Genomic DNA, 25888 nt, shown 5'->3' on the forward strand with positions numbered 1-25888 from the left:
CCTGGGCTCCAACACCGCCAGTTGCCGTCCAGAAGTGCTGTACGCACAGTCAACAGTCCCTCCTCTGTTATTGGGGTTCAGTAACGTCAGCTGTTCCCCTGCTGTGTGTGTGGCAATCCCTCCTACCTCCTCCAACCTCCTCCTCCTCCACCTGTCCCTGGGCTCCAACACCGCCAGTTGCCGTCCAGAAGTGCTGTACGCACAGTCAACAGTCCCTCCTCTGTTATTGGGGTTCAGTAACGTCAGCTGTTCCCCTGCTGTGTGTGTGGCAATCCCTCCTACCTCCTCCTACCTCCTCCAACCTCCTCCAACCTCCTCCTCCTCCACCTGTCCCTGGGCTCCAACACCGCCAGTTGCCGTCCAGAAGTGCTGTACGCACAGTCAACAGTCCCTCCTCTGTTATTGGGGTTCAGTAACGTCAGCTGTTCCCCTGCTGTGTGTGTGGCAATCCCTCCTACCTCCTCCAACCTCCTCCTCCTCCACCTGTCCCTGGGCTCCAACACCGCCAGTTGCCGTCCAGAAGTGCTGTACGCACAGTCAACAGTCCCTCCTCTGTTATTGGGGTTCAGTAACGTCAGCTGTTCCCCTGCTGTGTGTGTGGCAATCCCTCCTACCTCCTCCAACCTCCTCCAACCTCCTCCTCCTCCACCTGTCCCTGGGCTCCAACACCGCCAGTTGCCGTCCAGAAGTGCTGTACGCACAGTCAACAGTCCCTCCTCTGTTATTGGGGTTCAGTAACGTCAGCTGTTCCCCTGCTGTGTGTGTGGCAATCCCTCCTACCTCCTCCAACCTCCTCCTCCTCCACCTGTCCCTGGGCTCCAACACCGCCAGTTGCCGTCCAGAAGTGCTGTACGCACAGTCAACAGTCCCTCCTCTGTTATTGGGGTTCAGTAACGTCAGCTGTTCCCCTGCTGTGTGTGTGGCAATCCCTCCTACCTCCTCCAACCTCCTCCAACCTCCTCCTCCTCCACCTGTCCCTGGGCTCCAACACCGCCAGTTGCCGTCCAGAAGTGCTGTACGCACAGTCAACAGTCCCTCCTCTGTTATTGGGGTTCAGTAACGTCAGCTGTTCCCCTGCTGTGTGTGTGGCAATCCCTCCTACCTCCTCCAACCTCCTCCTCCTCCACCTGTCCCTGGGCTCCAACACCGCCAGTTGCCGTCCAGAAGTGCTGTACGCACAGTCAACAGTCCCTCCTCTGTTATTGGGGTTCAGTAACGTCAGCTGTTCCCCTGCTGTGTGTGTGGCAATCCCTCCTACCTCCTCCAACCTCCTCCTCCTCCACCTGTCCCTGGGCTCCAACACCGCCAGTTGCCGTCCAGAAGTGCTGTACGCACAGTCAACAGTCCCTCCTCTGTTATTGGGGTTCAGTAACGTCAGCTGTTCCCCTGCTGTGTGTGTGGCAATCCCTCCTACCTCCTCCAACCTCCTCCTCCTCCACCTGTCCCTGGGCTCCAACACCACCAGTTGCCGTCCAGAAGTGCTGTACGCACAGTCAACAGTCCCTCCTCTGTTATTGGGGTTCAGTAACGTCAGCTGTTCCCCTGCTGTGTGTGTGGCAATCCCTCCTACCTCCTCCAACCTCCTCCTCCTCCACCTGTCCCTGGGCTCCAACACCGCCAGTTGCCGTCCAGAAGTGCTGTACGCACAGTCAACAGTCCCTCCTCTGTTATTGGGGTTCAGTAACGTCAGCTGTTCCCCTGCTGTGTGTGTGGCAATCCCTCCTACCTCCTCCTACCTCCTCCAACCTCCTCCTCCTCCACCTGTCCCTGGGCTCCAACACCGCCAGTTGCCGTCCAGAAGTGCTGTACGCACAGTCAACAGTCCCTCCTCTGTTATTGGGGTTCAGTAACGTCAGCTGTTCCCCTGCTGTGTGTGTGGCAATCCCTCCTACCTCCTCCAACCTCCTCCTCCTCCACCTGTCCCTGGGCTCCAACACCGCCAGTTGCCGTCCAGAAGTGCTGTACGCACAGTCAACAGTCCCTCCTCTGTGATTGGGGTTCAGTAACGTCAGCTGTTCCCCTGCTGTGTGTGTGGCAATCCCTCCTACCTCCTCCAACCTCCTCCAACCTCCTCCTCCTCCACCTGTCCCTGGGCTCCAACACCGCCAGTTGCCGTCCAGAAGTGCTGTACGCACAGTCAACAGTCCCTCCTCTGTTATTGGGGTTCAGTAACGTCAGCTGTTCCCCTGCTGTGTGTGTGGCAATCCCTCCTACCTCCTCCAACCTCCTCCTCCTCCACCTGTCCCTGGGCTCCAACACCGCCAGTTGCCGTCCAGAAGTGCTGTACGCACAGTCAACAGTCCCTCCTCTGTTATTGGGGTTCAGTAACGTCAGCTGTTCCCCTGCTGTGTGTGTGGCAATCCCTCCTACCTCCTCCAACCTCCTCCAACCTCCTCCTCCTCCACCTGTCCCTGGGCTCCAACACCGCCAGTTGCCGTCCAGAAGTGCTGTACGCACAGTCAACAGTCCCTCCTCTGTTATTGGGGTTCAGTAACGTCAGCTGTTCCCCTGCTGTGTGTGTGGCAATCCCTCCTACCTCCTCCAACCTCCTCCTCCTCCACCTGTCCCTGGGCTCCAACACCGCCAGTTGCCGTCCAGAAGTGCTGTACGCACAGTCAACAGTCCCTCCTCTGTTATTGGGGTTCAGTAACGTCAGCTGTTCCCCTGCTGTGTGTGTGGAAATCCCTCCTACCTCCTCCAACCTCCTCCTCCTCCACCTGTCCCTGGGCTCCAACACCGCCAGTTGCCGTCCAGAAGTGCTGTACGCACAGTCAACAGTCCCTCCTCTGTTATTGGGGTTCAGTAACGTCAGCTGTTCCCCTGCTGTGTGTGTGGCAATCCCTCCTACCTCCTCCAACCTCCTCCAACCTCCTCTTCCTCCACCTGTCCCTGGGCTCCAACACCGCCAGTTGCCGTCCAGAAGTGCTGTACGCACAGAGCCAAACACCTCGCCAATGTGTTAGTGGGGTTCAGCACCGCCAGCTGTTCCCCTGCTGTGTATACGGCAACGTGTACTGCGACCGCCACGCAGGCACAACAAGTTAAATGTAAGGGAACCTGACCCCCCCCCAGGCGTTTGTTACTGAAGGAGCCACCTTGTGCAGCAGTAATGATGCAAAGGGAAAAAGTGCCTCTTTTCGTGATGCTCCTTGCACATGCTGAACCAAACACTTATGAAATGTGTCCCCACACAGCGTTAAACCGTCCGGTAGGTGGAACTTTCCTTTGTCGTGTGACGCAGCACAGCCATCATTTTTACCCCCTTGGCGCCGTGCGCCCCCTCCTCAGCGTTGTTTGAATCTGTCCCGGAGCCTGCGCTGTTAGGTTAGCCCTTGGCCATGCACACATGTTGCGCTGCCCGTCTTCTGACCTCATTTGGTGTCAGGCTGGCTGCGCCTGTGCGGGTGCGCTGGCCGAGATCCCGCCTCGCAGTGTCGTCTAATGTAATCCCACCGTGGGCCTGTGATCCGTGCCCGTGCGCAGTGCATATCCTCTCCTCTCACTCCCCTCCCTACGGCTTCTTCAGACTGTGCGATGTCAGCTGGTCCCTAATAGCATGCCACGGCCGTGACACCGCACAGTCTGAAAAAGCCGTAGGGAGGGGAGTGAGAGGAGAGGATATGCACTGCGCACGGGCACGGATCACAGGCCCGCGGTGGGATTACATTAGACGACACTGCGAGGCGGGATCTCGGCCAGCGCACCCGCACAGGCGCAGCCAGCCTGACACCAAATGAGGTCAGAAGACGGGCAGCGCAACATGTGTGCATGGCCAAGGGCTAACCTAACAGCGCAGGCTCCGGGACAGATTCAAACAACGCTGAGGAGGGGGCGCACGGCGCCAAGGGGGTAAAAATGATGGCTGTGCTGCGTCACACGACAAAGGAAAGTTCCACCTACCGGACGGTTTAACGCTGTGAGGAGACACATTTCATAAATGTTAGGTTCCGCATGTACAAGGACCATAATTAAAAGAGCTAAGTTTACCTTTTCCAGCATTAGTGCTGTACACAATGGCTCTTTCAGCTACAAACGCCTGGGGGGGGGGGTTAAAGGTTTCCTTTCAACTTGCTCGAGTGCAGGCTTCGGCCTACACTCCGCTCCCCCTGCTCCTCCTGCTGACCCTGGGCTCTAACACCGCCAGTTTTTGCCCAGATGTGCTAGCTGCACAGAGAAAAACACCAGCCAATGTGTCAGTGGGGTTCAGCACCGCCAGCTGTTCCCCTGCTGTGTAGCCGGCAACGTGTCCTGCGACCGCCACGCAGACACAAGAACTGAAATTGAAGGGAACCTGTCCCCCCTCCCCCAGGTGTTTCTATGTTTTACAGCTACCTTGAACAGCAGTAATGCTGCATGTGTTCAAGGTGGCTCAGAAACTTATTCTCCTTGCCCATGTTGAAGTGAACACGTCTAAAATGTGTCCTCTGTGACCATTAAAACGTCCCTCAGGTGTGATTTGACTTTGTATTGACACACGCAACAAGCTCCTTGGTAACGCTGCCCGTCTTCTGGCATCATTGTTTGGCTGGCTGCGCCTCTGCGGCCGCCCTGACCCACACAACAGCCCTCGTTGTCTTATTTAATGGGACTGCGAGGGTGTGATTGATGGGCAGGATCAGTGCATCAGTTCGTCTGTCCCTCCTCTCCTTCCGCCTTCTTCGGACTGTGCGGCTTCATGGCCGTGGCATGCGATAAGGGATCAGATGACGCCGCACAGTCTGAAGCGGGTGTAAGGACCCGAGTGTGAGAGGCGAACATATGTGCTGCGCCAGGCCCTGAATCCCAGCCCCGCAGTGTTTTAACAATGTTAAGACACTGCGGGGCTGGGATTCATGGGCATCGCGAACCGCACCGGCCGACATTACATGATGCCAGAAGATGGGCAGCGCTAACGGCGCTAGGCCAGGGGATAACACGACAGCGCAGACTCCTGTACAGCAAATAACAACGCTCGGGAGGCTGCACCCAGCACCAAGGTGGGATTCTTGACACCTGTGCTGCGTCTCATTACAAAGGGAACTCTCGCCTCCATTACACAGTTTGACTGTATAAAGGGCTAAATGTTATACGTGTTCCATTCAGCGTGTGCAAGGAGAAAAATTACAAGAGCAACCTTTGACTTGCGCAGCACTGCTGCTGCATAAGCTGTGGCTCTTCTACTTTGTAACCCCTGAGGGGGGGTTAAAGGTGACTTTTGAAATCGGTTCAATTAGGCTTCGGCCTACACTCTGCTCCACCTGCAGAGCCCGGGCTCCAACAACGCTAGTTGCTGTCCGGAAGTGCTGGCTGCACAGAGCCAAACACCTCGCCAATGTGTCAGTGGGGTCCAGCACCGCCAGCTGTTCCCCTGCTGTGTAGCCGGCAACGTGTCCTGCAAAAGCCACGCAGACACAACACACCCAAAGCTGCCGCCTGTGCAGGCTTCGGCCTACACTCCCCTCCCCCTGCTCCTCCTCCTCCTGCTCCTCCTCCTGCTGTCCCTGGGCTCTAACACACCGCCAGTTGGGGCCCAGATGTGCTAGCTGCACAGAGAAAAACACCAGCCAATGTGTCAGTGGGGTCCAGCACCGCCAGCTGTTCCCCTGCTGTGCAGCCGGCAACGTGTCCTGCAAAAGCCACGCAGACACAAGAACTGAAATTGAAGGGAACCTGTCCCCCCTCCCCCAGGCGTTTTTACGTTATCCAGCCACCTTGTACAGCGGTAATGCTGCATGTGTGCAAGGTGGCTCAGAAACGTATTCTCCTCGCACATGTGGAACTGAAAACACGTCTGAAATGTGTCCTCTGTGTGACCATTTAACCGTCCCGGTGGTGTGACTTTCCTTTGTAATGACACGCTGCAACCCCCTTGGTAGCGCTGCCCGTCTTCTGGCATCATTGTTTGGCTGGCTGCGCCTCTGCGGCCGCCCTGACCCACACAACGCCCCTCGGTGTCTTATTTATTGGGACTGCGAGGGTGTGATTCATGGGCAGGATCAGTGCATCAGTTCGCCTGTCCCTCCTCTCCTTCCGCCTTCTTCGGACTGTGCGGCTTCATGGCCGTGGCATGCGATAAGGGATCAGATGACGCCGCACAGTCTGAAGCGGGTGTAAGGACCCGAGTGTGAGAGGCGAACATATGTGCTGCGCCAGGCCCTGAATCCCAGCCCCGCAGTGTTTTAACAATGTTAAGACACTGCGGGGCTGGGATTCATGGGCATCGCGAACCGCACCGGCCGACATTACATGATGCCAGAAGATGGGCAGCGCTAACGGCGCTAGGCCAGGGGATAACACGACAGCGCAGACTCCTGTACAGCAAATAACAACGCTCGGGAGGCTGCACCCAGCACCAAGGTGGGATTCTTGACACCTGTGCTGCATCTCATTACAAAGGGAACTCTCGCCTCCATTACACAGTTTGACTGTATAAAGGGCTAAATGTTATACGTGTTCCATTCAGCGTGTGCAAGGAGAAAAATTACAAGAGCAACCTTTGACTTGCGCAGCACTGCTGCTGCATAAGCTGTGGCTCTTCTACTTTGTAACCCCTGAGGGGGGGTTAAAGGTGACTTTTGAAATCGGTTCAATTAGGCTTCGGCCTACACTCTGCTCTACCTGCAGAGCCCGGGCTCCAACAACGCTAGTTGCTGTCCGGAAGTGCTGGCTGCACAGAGCCAAACACCTCGCCAATGTGTCAGTGGGGTCCAGCACCGCCAGCTGTTCCCCTGCTGTGTAGCCGGCAACGTGTCCTGCAAAAGCCACGCAGACACAACACACCCAAAGCTGCCGCCTGTGCAGGCTTCGGCCTACACTCCCCTCCCCCTGCTCCTCCTCCTCCTGCTCCTCCTCCTGCTGTCCCTGGGCTCTAACACACCGCCAGTTGGGGCCCAGATGTGCTAGCTGCACAGAGAAAAACACCAGCCAATGTGTCAGTGGGGTCCAGCACCGCCAGCTGTTCCCCTGCTGTGCAGCCGGCAACGTGTCCTGCAAAAGCCACGCAGACACAAGAACTGAAATTGAAGGGAACCTGTCCCCCCTCCCCCAGGCGTTTTTACGTTATCCAGCCACCTTGTACAGCGGTAATGCTGCATGTGTGCAAGGTGGCTCAGAAACGTATTCTCCTCGCACATGTGGAACTGAAAACACGTCTGAAATGTGTCCTCTGTGTGACCATTTAACCGTCCCGGTGGTGTGACTTTCCTTTGTAATGACACGCTGCAACCCCCTTGGTAGCGCTGCCCGTCTTCTGGCATCATTGTTTGGCTGGCTGCGCCTCTGCGGCCGCCCTGACCCACACAACGCCCCTCGGTGTCTTATTTATTGGGACTGCGAGGGTGTGATTCATGGGCAGGATCAGTGCATCAGTTCGCCTGTCCCTCCTCTCCTTCCGCCTTCTTCGGACTGTGCGGCTTCATGGCCGTGGCATGCGATAAGGGATCAGATGACGCCGCACAGTCTGAAGCGGGTGTAAGGACCCGAGTGTGAGAGGCGAACATATGTGCTGCGCCAGGCCCTGAATCCCAGCCCCGCAGTGTTTTAACAATGTTAAGACACTGCGGGGCTGGGATTCATGGGCATCGCGAACCGCACCGGCCGACATTACATGATGCCAGAAGATGGGCAGCGCTAACGGCGCTAGGCCAGGGGATAACACGACAGCGCAGACTCCTGTACAGCAAATAACAACGCTCGGGAGGCTGCACCCAGCACCAAGGTGGGATTCTTGACACCTGTGCTGCGTCTCATTACAAAGGGAACTCTCGCCTCCATTACACAGTTTGACTGTATAAAGGGCTAAATGTTATACGTGTTCCATTCAGCGTGTGCAAGGAGAAAAATTACAAGAGCAACCTTTGACTTGCGCAGCACTGCTGCTGCATAAGCTGTGGCTCTTCTACTTTGTAACCCCTGAGGGGGGGTTAAAGGTGACTTTTGAAATCGGTTCAATTAGGCTTCGGCCTACACTCTGCTCCACCTGCAGAGCCCGGGCTCCAACAACGCTAGTTGCTGTCCGGAAGTGCTGGCTGCACAGAGCCAAACACCTCGCCAATGTGTCAGTGGGGTCCAGCACCGCCAGCTGTTCCCCTGCTGTGTAGCCGGCAACGTGTCCTGCAAAAGCCACGCAGACACAACACACCCAAAGCTGCCGCCTGTGCAGGCTTCGGCCTACACTCCCCTCCCCCTGCTCCTCCTCCTCCTGCTCCTCCTCCTGCTGTCCCTGGGCTCTAACACACCGCCAGTTGGGGCCCAGATGTGCTAGCTGCACAGAGAAAAACACCAGCCAATGTGTCAGTGGGGTCCAGCACCGCCAGCTGTTCCCCTGCTGTGCAGCCGGCAACGTGTCCTGCAAAAGCCACGCAGACACAAGAACTGAAATTGAAGGGAACCTGTCTCCCCTCCCCCAGGCGTTTTTACGTTATCCAGCCACCTTGTACAGCGGTAATGCTGCATGTGTGCAAGGTGGCTCAGAAACGTATTCTCCTCGCACATGTGGAACTGAAAACACGTCTGAAATGTGTCCTCTGTGTGACCATTTAACCGTCCCGGTGGTGTGACTTTCCTTTGTAATGACACGCTGCAACCCCCTTGGTAGCGCTGCCCGTCTTCTGGCATCATTGTTTGGCTGGCTGCGCCTCTGCGGCCGCCCTGACCCACACAACGCCCCTCGGTGTCTTATTTATTGGGACTGCGAGGGTGTGATTCATGGGCAGGATCAGTGCATCAGTTCGCCTGTCCCTCCTCTCCTTCCGCCTTCTTCGGACTGTGCGGCTTCATGGCCGTGGCATGCGATAAGGGATCAGATGACGCCGCACAGTCTGAAGCGGGTGTAAGGACCCGAGTGTGAGAGGCGAACATATGTGCTGCGCCAGGCCCTGAATCCCAGCCCCGCAGTGTTTTAACAATGTTAAGACACTGCGGGGCTGGGATTCATGGGCATCGCGAACCGCACCGGCCGACATTACATGATGCCAGAAGATGGGCAGCGCTAACGGCGCTAGGCCAGGGGATAACACGACAGCGCAGACTCCTGTACAGCAAATAACAACGCTCGGGAGGCTGCACCCAGCACCAAGGTGGGATTCTTGACACCTGTGCTGCGTCTCATTACAAAGGGAACTCTCGCCTCCATTACACAGTTTGACTGTATAAAGGGCTAAATGTTATACGTGTTCCATTCAGCGTGTGCAAGGAGAAAAATTACAAGAGCAACCTTTGACTTGCGCAGCACTGCTGCTGCATAAGCTGTGGCTCTTCTACTTTGTAACCCCTGAGGGGGGGTTAAAGGTGACTTTTGAAATCGGTTCAATTAGGCTTCGGCCTACACTCTGCTCCACCTGCAGAGCCCGGGCTCCAACAACGCTAGTTGCTGTCCGGAAGTGCTGGCTGCACAGAGCCAAACACCTCGCCAATGTGTCAGTGGGGTCCAGCACCGCCAGCTGTTCCCCTGCTGTGTAGCCGGCAACGTGTCCTGCAAAAGCCACGCAGACACAACACACCCAAAGCTGCCGCCTGTGCAGGCTTCGGCCTACACTCCCCTCCCCCTGCTCCTCCTCCTGCTGTCCCTGGGCTCTAACACACCGCCAGTTGGGGCCCTAGGAAGACAAGCTTGAATAGGTCCCCATCCGGGTTCCAGTACCGTCAGCTGGTTCTCGGCAGTGTCTTTTGCTCTTGTACCTTCTGCTCCCCATCCTGGTTCCAGTACCGTCAGCTGGTTCCGGGCAGAGCCTTTGGCTTAGGTGCCTCCCTCTGGGTATCCGAGTTCCACCAACGTCAGGTGGTCCTTGTTAGTGCTTTCAGGCACGGGTACCTCCTGCTTAGTAACCGGGTTCCAGTAACGTCAGCTGGTCCTCGGTAGTTCCATTGGCTCTTGGACCTTCGGCTACCCATCCGGGTTCCAGTACCGTCAGCTGGTTCTCGGCAGTGTCTTTTGCTCTTGTACCTTCTGCTCCCCATCCTGGTTCCAGTACCGTCAGCTGGTTCCGGGCAGAGCCTTTGGCTTAGGTGCCTCCCTCTGGGTATCCGAGTTCCACCAACGTCAGGTGGTCCTTGGTAGTGCTTTCAGGCACGGGTACCTCCTGCTTAGTAACCGGGTTCCAGTAACGTCAGCTGGTCCTCGGTAGTTCCATTGGCTCTTGGACCTTCGGGTAGCCATCCGAGTTCCAGTTCCATCAGCTGTTTCTCGGCATTTTCTCAGCCTTCTTGTACCTTCTGCTACATTTCCAAGTTCAAGACCCGAAAGACGATGACCCGGAAGACCACCCCTAAGATGATGACGACACCAGAGACGACAACCACCGAGATGACGACGACCCTGGAGACGATGACCCTGAAGACGACCCCGATGACGACGACCCCGATGACGACGACCCCGATGACGACGACCCTGGAGATGACGACCCTGGAGATGACGACGACAACCTGGAAGACCGAGAAGCAGAAGAACAAGAGGCTGCAGAACAAAGAGCAGAAGAACATTAAGCATAAGACTAAATATCAGAGCAAAAGATATTATCTAAATTATAAGCAGAAGAAGACTAAGCAGTGTATGGGGGTGAGTCCGTTCCTCCTCGTGGTGCCCCTGGATAAAGCCTGATGCTGCAGGCCAAACTGAACGCGGACAAATGTAACTGTTTTGTGACAGGCAGAACGGAAGGTGTAATCTTCAAACTTTTATAGATAACAACTACGGGAATGCCTGTCACAAATAAGAATATGATGAAGAAGTTGAATATAAAAAAGATAATAGTTAAATAAAAAGAATATGAACAATGTAAAAAAAAAAATATATATATACGTAGAAAAGAAGAAGATGAATAAGGTGAAGAAGTTGATGTCACAGAAGCTGATGATGAGGATAATGAAGAAGAAAGTGTGGGAGAAGTAAAAAATAGGGTGAAGGGCATGGAAGTAGTGAAACATCAATATCTGACAAAATAAATAAAAAATTAACATAGTCAAATTCTTTCTAACGCCGAACGTCATAAAAAAATTAAAAATACTGCTATTCTATTTGATTGGGATAAACCCCTGTGCCTTTAATGTCTCCGCCACCTCCCCCAATACATCCTACATTATTCTTAGTTGTTTTCCTTCATGTAGAATTAACCTACAAGGAAAGAAAGGGTTTATTTTAATTCCGATATTTTCGTCCCATTGACTTGCATTGGGATCGGGTATCGGTATCGGATTGGATTCCGATACTGTGACGGTATCGGCCGATACTTTCCGATACCGATACTTTCCGATATCGGAAAGTATCGCTCAACACTATCTGTGAGTGAAATTTGTAAGCTGCTTCTGAAGGGGTACTGTTTTCCATGCTTTATGGGTGAAATCTGCAAACTGCTTCTTTAGGGGGTACTTTGCCCCATAATCTGTGGGTAAAATTGTAAGCTGCTAATGTAGGGGTACTGTGCCAATTCTCTGTGGGTGAAATTTGTAAGCTGGTTCTGAGGGGTACTCTGCCCCATGCTCTGTGGCTGAAATTTGTAAGCTTTTAATGTAGGGGTACTGTGCCACATGCTCTGTGGGTGAATTTTCTAAGCTGATAATATAGGGTTACTCTGCCCCATGCTCTGTGGGTGGATTTTTTTACTGGGCTGGAAGTAGCTAGCCTCCGTCTTTGTGAGGGCACTGTAAAAAAATGTATGTTATTCGTTTACTTCTTATTTTACTATAATTGCTATGGTAACAGAGCCCCTTTAACTCATTTCCTATTCACATTTGTTGGCAGCACAATTGTCCTGCTCTTACCCCCATTTAGCTTCCTTTTGCAGCCACTTAGCCCTGTCTATGACCATTTTACAGCACTGAAGTTCGGGTCCCCATTGACTCCTATTGGGTTCAGGACCAGGGTCAAGTTCGGACCTGAACCAAACTTTTTACTGCATGTTTGTTGAAGTCGGCAAACCCAAACATCCACAGGTTCGCTCATCTCTAGCCACAGGTACTGTGATTCTCCTACCTATCATTTAAATCTGTATTATTCGCTTTTAATCACAAACTAATATTCCCCACTGCTGTGCTGTAATATACTATTATTGTAGATACTTAAGTGTTCTGGCTTTACCCAGAGTCACCACAAAATGGCTGCGACAATTCCTGTTTCTACTTTTATACAGGCTATGATACAATCTACTGTTTGGCTGTGACAGATATGTGACATTATAGCTGCAAGGTATTAAGAGGAAGCACACGAAGCTGCACCATTGGATCCTTTTCTGTCTGAAGCAATCTGCAATGTGTAAAATGGCGGCTAATTTATTTATTTTTCTCATTTTTTATAGCGCCATTTTTTCCACAGTGCTTTACAAACATTATTGGCACTGTCCCCATTGGGGTTCACAATCTAGAATCCAGTATGTCTTTGGAATGTGGGAGGAAACCAGAGAACCCAGAATAAACCCACCCCAACACGGGGAGAACATACAAACTCCTTGCAGATTTTGTCCAGGATCCCAGCGCTGCAAGGCTGCAGTGCTAACCAATTTTGGGGATTGCATGAAACTAATCTCATATTGCTCAAATTCGTCACATTCAGTGAATTCCTAAAAATTCTACCCAAACCAAAATATCGATATGTATCAAAATGATGTGCTCATCTTTAAAAATGTTTTAGAAGGATATAAAAATATAAATAACACACATGAGAGACCGGCAAATAGAAGGATTTCAAACTCATGCTGCAATAAAGAAAAAAATGGAATGAAGATTACATATGAAAGCATTCAGTGTATTACATGAAAAATATATAAACCTTTATGCAGATACAAAAGCATAAAGCTAAGAAACTACCAATAGTTTATGTGCCCAGAAAAATATCTGCAAAATTGAGTTATTTTAAGTGAGTTCGTCAGGTTCCACAGAATTCCCAATCTTACCAGTATTACTTTTATCCTACACTTCAAAAATGTCCCTGTTAGACCAGACAATACTTGTTCTCACAGAAAGCAACAACTTTTAATGCGATAATGCCATCCTTTTCACATGCAATATACCCTAACAATTCCAGAAGCCTTCTATTCAGCAAAAGCAATATAACTGGTACTAAACACCATACAATGCCTTGTGAAAGTATTCAGCTCCTTGGAACTTTTCAACCTTTTCCCACATATCATGCTTCAAACATAAGGATACCAAATGTAAATTTTTGGTGAAGAATCAACAACAAGTGGAACACAATTGTGAAGTTGAACGAAATGTATTGGTTATTTTACATTTTTGTGGAAATTCAAAAACTGAAAAGTGGGTCATGCAATATTATTAATATATGGCAAACAGCTCGAGCTCAGTGAGGTTTGATGGAGATCGTTTGTGAACAGCACTTTTCAGCTCTTTCCACCCATTCTCGATTGGATTGAGGTCTGGACTTTAACTTGGCCATTCTAACACCTGGATACGTTTATTTGTGACCCATTCCATTGTAGATTTTGCTTTATGTTTGGGATCATTGTCTTGTTGGAAGACAAATCTCCGTCCCAGTCTAAGGTCTTTTGCAGACTCCAACAGGTTTCCTTCAAGAATGGTCCTGTATTTGGCTCCATCCATCTTCCCATCAATTTTAGCCATCTTCCCTGTCCCTGCTGAAGAAAAGCAGGCCCAAACCATGATGTTGCCACCACCATGTTTGACATTGGGAATGGTTTGTTCAAGGTCATGAGCTGTGTTGCCTATATGCCAAACATATCGTTTGGCATTCTTGCCAAGAAGTTCGATTTTGGTTTCATCTGACCAGAGCACTTTCTTCCACATGTTTGGTATGTCTCCCAGGTGGCTTGTTGCAAGCTGTAAACAACACTTTTTATGGATATCTTTGAGAAATGGCTTTCTTCTTGCCACTATTCCATAAAGGCCAGATTTGTGCAGTGTACAACTGATTGTTGTCCTATGGACAGACTGTCCCACCTCATCTGAATTTCTCTGCAGTTCATCCAGAGTGATCATGGGCCTCTTGGCTGCATCTCTGGTCAGTCTTCTCCTTGTTTGAGATGAAAGTTTAGAGGGACGGCCGGGTCTTGGTAGATTTGCAGTGGTATGATACTCCTTTCATTTCAATATGATCGCTTGCACAGTGCTCCTTGGGATGCTTAAAGTTTTGGAAATCATTTTGTATCCAAATCCACCTTTAAACTTCTCCACAACAGTATCCCGGACCTGCCGGTTGTGTTCCTTGGTCTTCATTATGCTCTCTGTGCTTCAAACAGAACTCTGAGACTATCACAGAGCAGGTGCATTTACATGGAGACTTGATTACACACAGGTGGATCATATTTATCATCATTAGGCATTTAGGACAACATTGGATCATTCAGTGATCCACAATGAACTTCTGGAGTGAGTTTGCTGCACTGAAAGTAAAGAGGCCGAATTATATTGCACGCCCCACTTTTCAGTTTTTGAATTTCCACAAAAATTTAAAATAACCAATGCATTTCATTCAACTTCACAATTGTGTTCCACTTGTTGTTGATTCTTCATCAAAAATTTACATTTGGTATCTTTATGTTTGAAGCATGACATGTGGGAAAAGGTTGAAAAGTTCCAGGGGGCCGAATACTTTCGCAAGGCACTGTATATATACATACATACCATATGTACCATATATATATTTACTATCTGTATATGGAGTTAATCTGCAGGTTAATAGCAATAGAAAGGTGCCCGATCGATGTACTGAAAGCAGAGCTTCTGGGAGAAAAATAACTTTATTCCTCCTAGGAGGCACCAGCTTTCAGTCCAACAGGCGTGCCGGCGTGGCTTCAGTCATCACTTATAGTACTGTGGGGTGAACGGTAGTTGTAAGCACGCCTTGACACTTTGACTAAGAGCCAGTTTTGCTTGTGCATCAGTGCAAGGACATTAGTTTGTTAGTTAAAGTGCTGGTCGTGCTTTCTGCCACCACTCTCAATGTAATGAATAATGGCCGCAGTCACGTTGGGACACCTGAATTACTGAAAGCTGGATGCTCCCGGATGGAATAAGGTTCATTTTGCTTCTGGAGTGGCGCTTTCAGTACAGCAGCCGGGCACCTTCCTAACAGAATTAGGAAGATTAACCCTAAATTTGCAAATTGATAGTGTTTTCTGATGAGAACGTTTTCCTTTAATAATGCCTCTGGGTGTGATTGACATCCTCGTTACTTGCCAAATTTCAAAAGCACTTGAAATGCCATACATGCTAAAGACTTTCTTCTGCCAGATAATTTTCATTAATGTTGAGTATAGTTTCTCTGGCTTCCTGGGTGCATTGCATGTGTCAGATAGGAATGAAGTCATGTGCATGCACAAGATGTCAAGTGATTCTGAAATAACAAGTAAAGCTGATATCAAACACACCCAGACGCATGAAAATAAAGTATGTATAGTACCAGACTGCTCTTGATGAAGAGTCTCCCCCATGAAATGGTCAAGATACGTCTGCATATGCAGAGGCTGCCATCAAAAGTACCTCTGCAATACTTCCTTTGCATCAAAGCATGTGCAATGACGGTGGGTGTGCTCTTCCTGGTTTTATTGGCACATTGCACATATCTAGGAAGGAATGAAGTCTTCCCCATGTGTAAGATTTCAAGTGTTTCTATAATAACTTGACAAGTGAACAGGATGGCAATCTCTCTCAGGGGGCACATATAAAATATATAATGGAGGACTGTCTTCTAATATACATATGCTTATTTTTGCAATGATAATTATTGCTAGATCTAAGAGAGACATTATTGAGATGCAGGATTACAGATCTAAATAGTACGGTTTGTGAGGCTTAGGACATCTGACTGGTTCCCTTTAAAAATAGTACCTTTGCACCCTAGAGCGTGAAAAATTATATGATAAAATGCTGCGGGCAATTTCCTACATCTGCCCACCAAGCCTTGGTGTTGGAAGCAGTAGAGAGGGAGATGAGAAGTGGAAGCATATAGATTGAGTAGAACTTTAAGCTGAATTTCGCCATCTTGTTATTCCAGGCCAGATAAAACTACTTCTGCAACAAATCTTTCTTTGGTACCCTTGAACATCAGTTACTACAGCACATAAGTTTACTAAAGCTCCTAATTATTGGAATTTATATTCAGAACGTTATAAACCCAGGACAAGGTAATTCCTGACCAATAAATAGTATGAACCTTTATTACCTCTTTAGTCCTTGTTCAGATGGACATATTAAAACTCAGGCCAGTCATGTCTGCAAATTGCAAATGGCGGACGTGAGTGGCTCTGTATGTAGCTCCGTGTGCATGCTGCGATTTTTTTTTCATGCAGATCTTTGGTTCATATGGAATATCTGCCATGTGCACAGGCACACTGGCTCCAATGGGTCCATGTGCTCTCCTGAATGCAGAAAGTATTACATTATTGCAAATTCAAATGGTTTTGTAAGAAGATTGTTAACAGTTTAAACCTGTAATGATTTGTGAATAATGCAGGCTTGGCTTCCTATAAGGGTTTACTCATGCTCTCTTTCATGGTCTGAGCAAGAAATTGGAATTTCTCTTATCCCTTATAAAGTATTTGCTCATCTGTGTCTGTGTAGATCAATATTATTTACTCTTAGGAGTTTCTAATTTGCTCTAATGCAATTACAGATAGATATAGCAAGAAGTAGCATGGCCGGTAAGAAACAAGGCTTTTTGGGAGTTATGCATTTAAGTGGTTTAGGCACTCAGGGGTTAAGCACTTGTCACTAGGTTTAACATGGCATTTGGACCTAACTTAATGAGATGCACATTCCACCCAAGAGCCCTTTTAGTTTACAGCAATACTCAAGATAAGCGAATATTTTAATGCTGACACAGAAGTGATGGCAATTCTATTATGCCTGGGGACATTCTGTCCATATATATTGTAGCACAACAGTAATAATCAAGGGATTATGACAGCACTCGCCATCTCTACACAATGATATATAACCAATAAGGTGACCAAGGAAATATTCCTTCCATTGTGAGGGCTCGGATACTCCACTGGCTGAATAAGTTAAGCTTATGAAATGGATTCTCGGTCTTACAAGGCCGTTTTATTGTTAATGAAAACTGGAAGCAGTATATGATATGCAGGATCATTCCAGTGTCAAGATGGATAAAGACATATTCCAAAATGTGACTATGGAATTAGGTATTAATTCCTGCTGGTTCGAGGGCACGAGACTCGAAAATCAAATAGAGACACAATCCTATAGATGGCTTTTAATAAGACACCCTGTGAATATGGCATAAAATAATGCATTTACGTGGCAATACAGAGAAAAGGGAACAAGGGAAGTGTTTAACCAAGTAAACTCAATTCTTTATAGATGGCATGCTAAAATATCCGACAGACTGGTAATTTGGCAAGAACTACAAGTTTTGTAATGTTAAATGACAAAATCACAAATAGCAGAAAACACAAACAATTGAATGGAAAGACGAAATGTTTATCCAAGCATACAAACATTCTATTTCTTTCCAAACCCCAATTTACTAGAGGTTTCAGTATTGAAGGTATCCTACAGCTATATAAAACTTGCCAGTTCATTTGATTTGTTTGATTTTTTTTCTCTCATGTAAACCTATGAGATTGAAAAAAAAAAATAATAAAAAATGTTAGTGTCAGAATACAGACTGCGAGAAAAGAAAATGTGATTTCAGTAAAGTATTGTTATCAGAGAGATTTTTTGTGCATCTTTGAGAGCCAATATACACTCCTCAATATTGAAATTGTAACACCAAGAGGGAAAAGTTGTGGACTTATGAAACTTATAGTATCGATGGACATGTTATTGATATGAAAATGATGTAAAAATGAAAACAAAGTTTTCAAAACATCTCAGTTTATTCAGTATCGAGTAATCAGCACCACTTGCAGAAATATACACACTTACAAACCTTGACTGCTATCAATGAGGTTATTAATGGTTGTCTGAGGAATGTTCTGCCACACTGAATGTATTTGCTAATGCAAATCATCAAGATCCGCTGCTGGCAGCTCCCTTTGCATTTGCTGACCAATGATGTCCTCCTACATGTGCTTGATGGGAGGCAAGTTGGGAGCAGATGTAGGTAATTATAGCATGTTTAGGCCACTCTGGTTGCTTACAATATCATGTGCATCATGTGATCTGGCGTCATAGTGTTGAAAAACAACTCCTGGGACATTGTGAAGAAATGGTTGTACCTCTGGTTGCATGATAAAATCAATGTAACATTGAGCTGTTAGTGTACCTGGAATGAAGACTAAAGGAGTCTGACTACCATACATTATGCCACCCCACTCCATAATTCCGGGAATTGGACTAGCATGAGATTCCCACATGAAGACCTTATCATGACATTGCTAACGTGGTCTCCTGACAAATCTCTGATCTCTGGTTATCATATTATTCAAGACAAAAGCAGGACTGATAGCTAAAAAGGATAGACTTCCATGTTAGCTTCTATTGCCACTTTGCTTGTACCATTGTAGACTTTTAGAGTGGTGGCATGAGGTCAGTGGAACAGGTTAATGAGGAATGTCATACCAGTCCTACTTCTGGGATTATGGTATGTAGTGGCATAATTTACAGTAGTCTGACCACTCTAGCTTTCATTTCAGGTACATAAATAGCTTGGCTTTATACTGGTTTGGCGTGGAAACAGTGGTACGGACATTTCTCCAATTTGTCCTAAAATAAATAATAATAATAATAATTAAAAAAAACAAGTTTTCTACACGACAATGCATGTTGCTTACTGTGTGTTACTGTGAGCAGTCTGCATGGCCAAAACATGCTACCATGTACTGCAAAGTCTACGGACTTGTCTTCCATCAAGCAAATCTGGGGCATCATTGGTTTGCATTGCAAAGTGAGCTGCAAGCAGCAGATGTGGTTGGATCAGACACTTTGCCACCACAAACGAATGTTAAAATCGGTTACACTTTAGTCCTCATGTGTAAGCAATATCCACCATTATTACCTCAATTGTTAAAAATGAAAAGCTTACCTTGTGCCAAAGATCATTGTGCAATATTTACAGTATTTTGAAAGAAAAGAACTTCATTGTAGCCATTTTATTATACACTGCTCAAAAAAATTAAGGGAACACTAAAATCCCACATCCTAGATATCACTGAATGAAATATTCCAGTTGTAAATCTTTATTCATTACATAGTGGAATGTGTTGAGAACAATAAAACCTAAAAATTATCAACATAAATAATAACTAATATCCCACGGAGGTCTGGAGTTGGAATGATGCTCAAAGTCAAAGTCAACATCAGTGGAAATGCCTCAAGACAAGGAAATGATGCTTAGTAGTGTGTGTGGCCTCCACGTGCCTGCATGACCTCCCTACCGGATGGTCTCCTGAGGGATCTCCTCCTAGACCTGGACTAAAGCATCTGCCAACTCCTGGACAGTTTGTGGTGCAATGTGACGTTGGTGGATGGTGCGAGACATGATGTACCAGATGTGTTCAATCGGATTCAGGTCTGGGGAACGGGCGGGCCAGTGCATAGCTTCAATGCCTTCATCTTGCAGGAACTGCTGACACACTCCAGCCACATGAGGTCTGGCATTGTCCTGCACTAGGAGGAACCCAGGGCCAACCGCACCAGCATATGGTCTCAAGGGGGGGTCTGAGGATCTCATCTCGGTACCTAATGGCAGTCAGGCTACCTCTGGTGAGCACATGAAGGGCTGTGCAACCCTCCAAAGAAATGCCACCCCACACCATTACTGACCCACTGCTAAAATGGTCATGCCGAAGGATGTTGCAGGCAGCAGATCGCTCTCCACGGCGTCTCCAGACTCTGTCATGTCTGTGACATGTGCTCAGTGTGAACCTGCTTTCATCTGTGAAGAGCACAGGACACCAGTGGCAAATTTGCCAATCCTTGTGTTCTGTGGCAAATGTCAAGTGTTCTGCAGGGTCAGCTGTGAGCACAACCCCCATCTGTGGACGTAGGGCACTCAGACCATCCTCATGGAGTTGGTTTCTAACCATCTGTGCAGACACATGCATGTTTGTGGCCTGCTGGAGGTCATTTTACAGGGCTCTGGCAGTGCTCCTCCTGTTCCTTATTGCACAAAAGCTGAGGTAGGGGTCCTGCTGCTGGGTTGTTGCCCTCCTATGGCCCCTGTTGTGAATTCTGCTCTTGGGCTCCCTCCGGTGGTTGTTGGTGGTAGTGCAGTTGTCTTGGGGTTGTAATGCGGGCAGGTGTTTCTGCTAATTGCAGCTCTATTAGGTATTTAGGTGTGCAGGATCCATGAGTCCATGCCAGTTGTCCATTGTACTTGGAGGGATTGCATCTCTCTCTGGCTCCTCATGCCCTGCTGCCAATTCAGCTAAGATAAGTGTCTGGTTTTTTGTCTCTGTGCACACATGCAGTGTGCTTTGCAATTCAGTGCAATTCATTGTGTTTTTGTCCAGCTTAGACTTTGTTTGGATTTTTCAGTCATGCTGGATTCTCAGGAGATGCAGATATACTTTCTATGTCTTTAGTTAGATGTAGAATATTTGTATTATCTGCTGTGGATATTTTTAGGATTTTAATACTGACCGCTTAGAATTCTGTCCTATCCTTTTCTATTTAGCTAGAAGTGCCTCTTTTGCTAAATCCTGTTTTTCTGCCTGCGTGTGTTTTTCCTCTTATACTCACAGTCAATATTTGTGGGGGGCTGCCTATCCTTTGGGGTTCTGCTCTGAGGCAAGATAGAATTCCCATTTCCATCTATAGGGGTATTTAGTCCTCCGGCTGTGTCGAGGTGTCTAGGACGTGTTAGGTACACCCCACGGCTACTTCTAGTTGCGGTGACAGTTTAGGGTTTGCGGTCAGTACAGGTTCCACCTACTCTTGAGAAAGTCTCTCATGCGGCTCCAAGGTCACCGGATCATAACAGTACAACTGGCCAACAATGAGTTAAATGCATTTCAGAAGAAGGGAAGAAAGAGCCATTTTTTTTTCTGTAGCCTGCTTTGTCTTTCCTTCCCTCTTTTCCTCTGGGTGACTGAGGAGTCTTGTGCTAGCATGGATGTTCAGGGATTAGTTTCTCGTATAGACCAGCTTGCTGCTAAGGTACAGGGTATTTCTGATTATATTGTTCAGACTCCGCTTTTAGAACCTAGGATTCCTACTCCTGATTTGTTTTTTGGGGACAGGTCCAAATTTTTGAGTTTTAAAAACAATTGTAAACTGTTTTTTGCTCTGAAGCCTCGTTCTTCTGGTGATCCCATTCAGCAGGTTAAAATTGTCATCTCCCTGCTGCGTGGCGACCCTCAGGATTGGGCATTTTCCCTGGAATCTGGGAATCCGGCCTTGCTTAATGTAGATGCCTTTTTTCAGGCTCTAGGATTATTATATGATGAACCAAATTCTGTGGATCAAGCGGAGAAGACCTTGTTGGCCCTGTCTCAGGGTCAAGAAGCGGCAGAATTGTATTGTCAGAAATTTAGAAAATGGTCTGTGCTGACAAAATGTAATGAGGATGCTTTGGCGGCAATTTTCAGAAAGGGTCTTTCTGAGTCTGCTAAAGATGTTATGGTGGGGTTTCCCACGCCTGTTGGTCTGAGTGATTCTATGTCTCTGGTCATTCAGATTGATCGGCGCTTGCGGGAGCGCAGAACTGTGTGCGCTGTGGCGTTGTCCTCAGAGCAGATGCCTGAGACTATGCAGTGTGATAGGATTCTGTCTAGAACGGAACAACAAGGATTCAGACGTCAGAATAGGTTGTGTTTTTATTGTGGCGATGCTTCTCATGTCATTTCAGTCTGCCCAAAGCGTACAAAGAGAATCGCTAGTTCAGTTACCATCGGAACTGTACAATCTAAATTTCTGTTATCTGTGACCTTGATCTGCTCATTGTCGTAATTTTCTGTCATGGCGTTTGTGGATTCAGGCGCCGCTTTGAACTTAATGGACTTTGAATTTTCCAGACGTTGTGGTTTCCCCTTGCAGTCTTTGCAGAACCCTATTCCTTTAAGGGGCATTGATGCTACACCTTTGGCTAAAAATAAGCCCCAGTTTTGGACACAGGTGACCATGTGCATGGCTCCAGCCCATCAGGAAGATTGTCGTTTTCTGGTGTTGCATAATTTGCATGATGCTATTGTGCTGGGTTTTCCATGGTTGCAGATACATAATCCTGTGTTGGATTGGAAGTCTATGTCTGTGACTAGTTGGGGTTGTCAGGGGGTTCATAATGACATTCCTGTGATGTCAATCTCCTCTTCCTCCTTTTCTGAAGTTCCAGAGTTTTTGTCTGATTTTCAGGATGTATTCGATGAGCCCAAGTCCAGTTCCCTTCCACCGCATAGGGACTGTGATTGTGCTATTGACTTGATTCCAGGCTGTAAGTTTCCTAAGTGCCGACTTTTCAACCTGTCTGTGCCGGAACATACCGCCATGCGGAGTTATGTTAAGGAGTCTTTGGAGAAAGGGCATATTCGGCCATCTTCTTCACCGTTGGGAGCGGGATTTTTTTTGTTGCTAAGAAGGATGGCTCCTTGAGACCCTGTATTGATTATCGCCTCTTGAATAAGATCACGGTCAAGTTTCAATACCCTTTACCTTTGCTTTCCGATTTGTTTGCCAGGATTAAGGGGGCTAGTTGGTTTACTAAAATTGACCTTCGGGGGGCATATAATCTTGTTCGTATTAAGCAGGGTGACGAATGGAAAACTGCGTTTAATACACCCGAAGGCCATTTTGAATACCTTGTGATGCCATTCGGGCGCTCTAATGCTCCATCTGTTTTTCAGTACTTCATGCATGATATCTTCCGGAATTATCTTGATAAATTCATGATTGTATATTTGGATGACATCTTAATTTTTTCCGATAATTAGGAGTCTCATGTGAAACAGGTCAGGATGGTATTTCAGATCCTTCGTGATAATAATTTGTTTGTGAAGGGGTCTAAGTGTCTCTTTGGAGTGCAGAAGGTTTCTTTTTTGAGCTTTATTTTTTCTCCCTCATCTATAGAGATGGATCCGGTTAAGGTTCAAGCCATTCATGATTGGATTCAACCCACATCTGTGAGGAGCCTTCAGAAATTTTTGGGCTTTGCTAATTTTCATCGCCGTTTCATTGCTAACTTCTCCAGTGTGGTTAAACCCCTGACCGATTTGACGAAGAAAGGCGCTGATGTAACGAATTGGTCCCCTGTGGCTGTCTCTGCCTTTCAGGAGCTTAAACGCCGATTTACTTCTGCCCCGATGTTGCGTCAGCCAGATGTTTCTCTTCCGTTTCAGGTTGAGGTTGACGCTTCTGAGATTGGGGCAGGGGCCGTTTTGTCTCAGAGGAATTCTGATGGTTCCTTGATGAAACCGTGTGCCTTCTTTTCCCGTAAGTTTTCGCCTGCTGAACGCAATTATGATGTCGGCAATCGGGAGTTGTTGGCTATGAAGTGGGAGTTTGAGGAATGGCGACATTGGCTTGAGGGAGCCAAGCACCGTATTGTGGTCTTGACCGATCATAAAAATCTGATTTACCTCGAATCTGCCAAGCGGCTGAATCCTAGACAGGCTCGATGGTCCCTGTTTTTCTCCAGTTTTGATTTCGTGGTCTCATATTTTCCGGGTTCTAAGAATGTTAAGGCTGATGCCCTCTCTAGGAGTTTTTTGCCTGATTCTCCTGAGGTATTTGAGCCGGTCGGCATTCTGAAGGAATGGGTGGTCCTTTCTGCCATTTCCCCTGATTTGTGACGGGTTCTGCAGGAATTTCAGGCTGACAAACCTGACCGCTGTCCTGTGGGGAAACTGTTTGTTCCTGATAGATGGACTAGTAGAGTGATTTCTGAGGTTCACTGTTCTGTGTTGGCTGGTCATCCTGGTATTTTTGGTACCAGAGATTTGGTTGGTAGGTCCTTTTGGTGGCCTTCTTTGTCGCGTGATGTGCGTTCTTTTGTGCAGTCCTGTGGGACTTGTGCGCGGGCCAAGCCTTGTTGTTCCCGTGCTAGTGGGTTGCTTTTGCCTTTGCCGGTCCCTGAGAGGCCCTGGACGCATATTTCTATGGATTTTATTTCAGATCTTCCGGTTTCCCAGAGGATTTCGGTTATCTGGGTTGTTTGTGACCGGTTTTCTAAGATCGTTCATTTGGTGCCTTTGCCTAAATTGCCTTCCTCTTCTGATTTGGTTCCGTTGTTTTTTCAGCATGTGGTTTGTTTGCATGGTATTCCGGAGAATATTGTGTCCGACAGAGGTTCCCAGTTTGTTTCTAGGTTTTGGCGGGCCTTTTGTGCTAGGCTGGGCATTGATTTGTATTTTTCTTCCGCATTTCATCCTCAGACAAATGGCCAGACCGAGCGAACTAATCAGACTTTGGAAACTTATTTGAGATGCTTTGTGTCTGCTGATCAGGATGATTGGGTGGCTTTCTTGCCATTGGCCGAGTTTGCCCTTAATAATCGGGCTAGTTCGGCTACCTTGGTTTCGCCCTTCTTTTGTAATTTTGGTTTTCATCCTCGTTTTTCTTCGGGGCAAGTTGAACCTTCTGATTGTCCTGGTGTGGATTCTGTGGTTGACAGGTTGCAGCAGATTTGGGCTCATGTGGTGGACAATTTGGTATTGTCTCAGGAAGAGGCTCAGCGTTTTGCTAACCGTCATCGGTGTGTTGGTTCCCGGCTTCGGGTTGGGGATTTGGTCTGGTGGTCTTCCCGTCATGTTCCAATGAAGGTTTCTTCCCCTAAGTTTAAGCCTCGGTTTATTGGTCCTTATAGGATTTCTGAGATTATCAATCCGGTGTCTTTTCTTTTGGCCCTTCCGGCCTCTTTTGCCATCCATAATGTTTTCCATAGATCTTTATTGCAGAAATATGTGGTGCCCGTTGTTCCCTCGGTTGATCCTCCTGCTCCTGTGTTGGTTGATGGGGAGTTGGAGTATGTGGTTGAGAAGATTTTGGATTCTCGCTTTTCGAGGCGGAGGCTTCAGTACCTTGTCAAATGGAAGGGTTATGGCCAGGAGGATAATTCTTGGGTTTTTGCCTCTGATGTCCATGCTGCTGATTTGGTCCGTGCCTTTCATCTGGCTCGTCCTGATCGGCCTGGGGGCTCTGGTGAGGGTTCGGTGACCCCTCTTCAAGGGTGGGTACTGTTGTGAATTCTGCTCTTGGGCTCCCTCCGGTGGTTGTTGGTGGTAGTGCAGTTGTCTTGGGGTTGTAATGCGGGCAGGTGTTTCTGCTAATTGCAGCTCTATTAGGTATTTAGGTGTGCAGGATCCATGAGTCCATGCCAGTTGTCCATTGTACTTGGAGGGATTGCATCTCTCTCTGGCTCCTCATGCCTTGCTGCCAATTCAGCTAAGATAAGTGTCTGGTTTTTTGTCTTTGTGCACACATGCAGTGTGCTTTGCAATTCAGTGCAATTCATTGTGTTTTTGTCCAGCTTAGACTTTGTTTGGATTTTTCAGTCATGCTGGATTCTCAGGAGATGCAGATATACTTTCTATGTCTTTAGTTAGATGTAGAATATTTGTATTATCTGCTGTGGATATTTTTAGGATTTTAATACTGACCGCTTAGAATTCTGTCCTATCCTTTTCTATTTAGCTAGAAGTGCCTCTTTTGCTAAATCTTGTTTTTCTGCCTGCGTGTGTTTTTCCTCTTATACTCACAGTCAATATTTATGGGGGGCTGCCTATCCTTTGGGGTTCTGCTCTGAGGCAAGATAGAATTCCCATTTCCATCTATAGGGGTATTTAGTCCTCCGACTGTGTCGAGGTGTCTAGGACGTGTTAGGTACACCCCACGGCTACTTCTAGTTGCGGTGACAGTTTAGGATTTGCGGTCAGTACAGGTTCCACCTACTCCTGAGAAAGTCTCTCATGCGGCTCCAAGGTCACCGGATCATAACAGGCCCCCTCAATGTCTCCTGGTGTACTGGCCTGTCTCCTGGTAGCACTTCCAGCCTCTAGGCACTATGCTGACAGACACAACAAACCTTCTTGCCACAGCTCGTATT

The sequence above is a fragment of the Ranitomeya variabilis genome, chromosome 4, assembly GCF_051348905.1.
Source record: "Ranitomeya variabilis isolate aRanVar5 chromosome 4, aRanVar5.hap1, whole genome shotgun sequence".
Classification (NCBI taxonomy): Eukaryota; Metazoa; Chordata; class Amphibia; order Anura; family Dendrobatidae; genus Ranitomeya; species Ranitomeya variabilis.